Here is a 4,136-nt window from a genome sequence, read left to right as displayed (position 1 = left end):
TATCCACCTAGCTATTTCTATTCTGAACTGTTCCTCAGCTCCCAGCTCCCTTTTGCTCTTGGGTTTAATCTTCATCATGGATAGAATGTATCTGAGTCTGATAACCTTTTCTTTTGTAAAGAAATTCTCCACCTGTACATCTTACGACAAATAGCCAGAAGTGAGTTCAAACATGTTTTCCCCAGAACTCCAATTTGAAATATAGCCTGTTAATGTTTTGATGTTATTATCATAACTAGATTGACCTTTACACCAAATCTGGTCAAAACCTAGCATTTATATTACATTGTGCAGCCTATCTCCTTGGGCAGGTAATATATTTTGCTTCAACAAGCCTGAATGTGTTCTGTGGCAAAACAGAAAGAAGTTGCCAAGTTTAATCCTATTTCCAGGATATTTCATACTCAGGCAAGATTTTGCATATTTAAATCAAAATTTCACTAGTGACCTTTAAATTTCCAACTGACCAACTGGAATCTCAGTGCTTTTCCTTTTAGAAAAATCTCCTCCAATCCTAATATCCACTTTTCAAGTGTTTTCAAAAAGTAAATTTCAGGGTAGAAATGAACCAGATGCCTGGGTGACCCTCTGGTGTGTGGCTTACTGTGTGGCTCCTAGATAGTTCATTTTGACACCTTGATTCTCATTCTTTCTTTATCCCAATCTGGATTTCAGCAGCAAACCCTTTCTTCAATCTCCATCTGTGTAGAAATCCTAGAATGAGGATATTCCTGGCTTCTTCAGTAGCCATCTCCCCCTGCTCTTTTCTGGCATCTGGTGTCTCACCACTGTCTCTTTCTGAGTCATTGCACTCAAGTGACAGGGCTTTTTTGGGTTTCAACTAGCCCTTATTTGATTTTTCAAAGAGTGAAGTTAGTAAAATTTTCTGGATTATTGAGTCCATTCAGAATAAACACCAAAAAATATTTTTTTTCCAACTTATTTGATCTTGATTTTTTTTTTTTAAGTTCCAGGAGCTTTTTATTGTTTGAATAATAGAACACACAAAACCAGGCAGAGAAGTCCCTAAGGAAATGATGGTCATGTTTCAGTGTTATTTGCCCTTGGGTCCTTCATCTTCTAAGCACTTATCATATTTTCTTTTAAGGATATTAGATATTTATTTTGATCACAAATGCAATCCGAGTGTGAATTCATAAATGTGGCATCTTTTATTCCCCCCTCTCCATGTTCCTTTAAAAATAGAAAAAAGTGCTAAATGTCTCTGCATAGCCTATTTGGTCACAGTTGTTCCACCTATGGTTTTAAAAACAGACTGCAACTTGATCTTCTGAAATCTTTCTTGAACTACAGCTCATTCTGTTAAAGAAATCCTGGGAAAAAAGTTCTACTGATATTGTCGATAGTCTCCAAAAGGTGAGTTGCCTTCCAACTGGGTGGAAGGCAACTGGGAGGGGTCTTCAGCAAACTGAGGACCATTGGGAAACTGTGTAGAGGCAAATCTTGTCAACAAGATGCCAGCTCCTTCAATTAAAGCTAGGAGAATGCCACCCATTGCAGCTGACCCAACCATGGCCACTGGACCATTTCTTGCTGCCAGTATAGCTCCTGTTAAGGCACCACTAGTGATGGAGTTCCAGGGATCTTTTTTTCCTCTGACTTGAACCATACTACAGTCAATCATAGAGAACAGGCCTCCCCAAACCACAAAACTACCTCCCAATTGTGGAGCCCTGGTTCTAATAGCTGTCAAACTCCTCGTAGTCTGTGGTTTACTCCCACTGGAGAATTTTGAAAACCTTTGATTGCTTGAAAGATACCACCACCTATGGTACCCATCGTAAAGGCCCCACCACAGTCATCCACAATTCGCCAGGGGCAAGGCTCTCTCGCATACTCCTCCATCTTGACTCCAGCCGTGCGGGCGGGAAGTTAAGATCTAATGCCATTCTTTGGATTCAGCCAGTCATTGTGTGAGCTCTGCTTTTTACCTTCTGCTTATGCAGTAGTATTTCCCCAGGTGTTAGTTAACTCATATTTATTGGGAGCCTGCTTGAGCTTGTTGTTGCAATAAAAAGGTGGATTAGTCATAGTGCTCATCATCAAATGTGTTCATGGTTTGATTGGACAAAATAACGATTAACATATAGCAGCAATTCTCAAAATTTAATGTGCAGAATAATCAGGTGAATGGTGTTTTAGTTTGCTTTTTCAATGCTGTGACCAAAGACTTGACAAGAATAATTTTATTCTTGTTTATTAAGAACTTTTTATTAAAATAAGTTTATTTTGGGGTTCACTGTTTCAGAGGTCTCAGTCTATAGATGGACGATTCTATTCCTCGGGGCCTGAGATGAGGCAGAACATAAAGGTGGAAGAGTATGGTGAAGGGAAGTGGCTCAGAACATGGCCATCAAGAATTAAAGAGAGATTCCCCTCACCACTGACAAAATTTATAGCCCACAGGCATGCCCCCAATGACCCACTTCTTCCAGTTATAACCTACCTGCGTACATTATCACCCAGTTAATCCCTATAGGGACTTTAACATACTGAGCAGATTAAGTCTTTTATAACCCAATCATTTCATCTCTAACCTTCCTTGCATTGTTTCACACATAAGCTTTTGAGGGACACCTCACATCTAAACCATAACAGATGGTTTTAAAAATGCAGATTCTTGAGCTCACTCTAAAGAGGTATGTTTTTTTAAATGTGGTGAAGAATCAGCATGTTTTCTTTCTTTTTTTTTTTCCAGTATTGGGAATTGAGCTCAGGACCTCACACATGTTAGGTAAGTGATCTATTACTGAGCTACATTTTCTGCCCAGAATATGCATTTTACATAAGTACATGGGGATTGGGGGTGTTGAAGAATAATGGAGGTTTGTATTATGCAGAAAGTGTGAGAATCATATTTTGAGAAATACCAACAGCAATAAAGTTTATAATAAAGGTATCTACCCTGGGTGCTCTGGGTCCCAAAGAGGTACTGCCTGACTTAGCCAAGGAAGGTGGTTATGGGGCGGGGGAGGCTGAGGAGAAGTTTGATGGATACTTCACTGTCACCTCTCAAATTATCCGGTGGAGTAATGTGAACCCCAAGTCTTTGGCCTTTGTCTCTAAAACCTACTCTAAAGCATTTTCTACTTGATCTATAATGTGTACTCTTTGCTAGAATTTTTTCTTCTTTTTGACTAAACAATTATGTTGTCTAAAACTTCGTGGGTTTTGTGCATCTCTTCCCATTTCTAGGCAAGTTGTAATTAGGTAGCAATTTCCTCCAAAACTGTATTTGCCACCCTCAGTTCCTTATTTCTGAATTTACATAACTCCACATGATTTTTCATTTTTAGTGAACAAGCTTTTTTCTTAAGCCTGAATTGAACCACATTCACCTCACCCAGTCATTGACTGGATTATTTGTTTCTCACAGTTCAAAAGGCAGGCTTTCGATCAAACTGGACTGCAAAGGAAGTGTTGAACTCAGATCAAATCATTTTCTCTCTAGAAAAACATTAATATTAAATATTTTTTTCTTTTCCTTGTAGTGTGGGGGATTGAACCCAGGGTCTCTAGGCACATGCTCTACCACTCAATTATATCCTCAGTCCTAGAAATCCATTAGCTTTAATGAATATGAGTCTGTAGTTTTTCACTTAGGAATTTTGTTATAAGAAGACTATGCAAGCAGCCTGATTGGAACAACTGATGACAAATGTGTATGGAAGGTCACTGTGTGATAACTTAGCACCTTTGTGTTTGTGTCTTTGAATTTAAACTTTAATGTCGAGAAAGTGTGAATTGTATCATGTTCAAATTTTTATGCTGTTAATATTAAATTTTTTTTGTTCTTTTTAGTTATACATGACAGCCCAAACTATTTTGATACATTTATACAAACATGGAATATATTTTATTCTAATTAGGATTCCAGTCTTATGGTTGTATATGATGTGGAGATTCACTGGGGGTGTTTTCATATGTGCACATAGGAAAGTTGTGTCAGATTCATTACACTGTCTTTCCTATTTCTTTTACCCCTCCTTTCCCTTCATTCCCCTTTATCTAATCCACAGTACTTCTGTTTTTCCCCTCTCCTTGTTTGTTGTGGGTTAATATCCACATATCAGAGAGAACATTCAACCTTTGGTATTTTGGGGATTGGCTTATTT

General features: G+C 38.2%; 1 pseudogene; it reads right to left on the bottom strand.

The window, feature by feature from the left end:
* Positions 1 to 1,212: 1,212 nt before the first annotated feature.
* LOC143399290 (mitochondrial import inner membrane translocase subunit Tim17-A pseudogene) lies at positions 1,213 to 1,882 on the bottom strand (annotated as a pseudogene).
* Positions 1,883 to 4,136: the final 2,254 nt, after the last annotated feature.

Source organism: Callospermophilus lateralis, chromosome 5 (genome assembly GCF_048772815.1).
Source record: "Callospermophilus lateralis isolate mCalLat2 chromosome 5, mCalLat2.hap1, whole genome shotgun sequence".
NCBI lineage: Eukaryota > Metazoa > Chordata > Mammalia > Rodentia > Sciuridae > Callospermophilus > Callospermophilus lateralis.
This window is presented reverse-complemented; position numbering and strand designations above follow the sequence as displayed.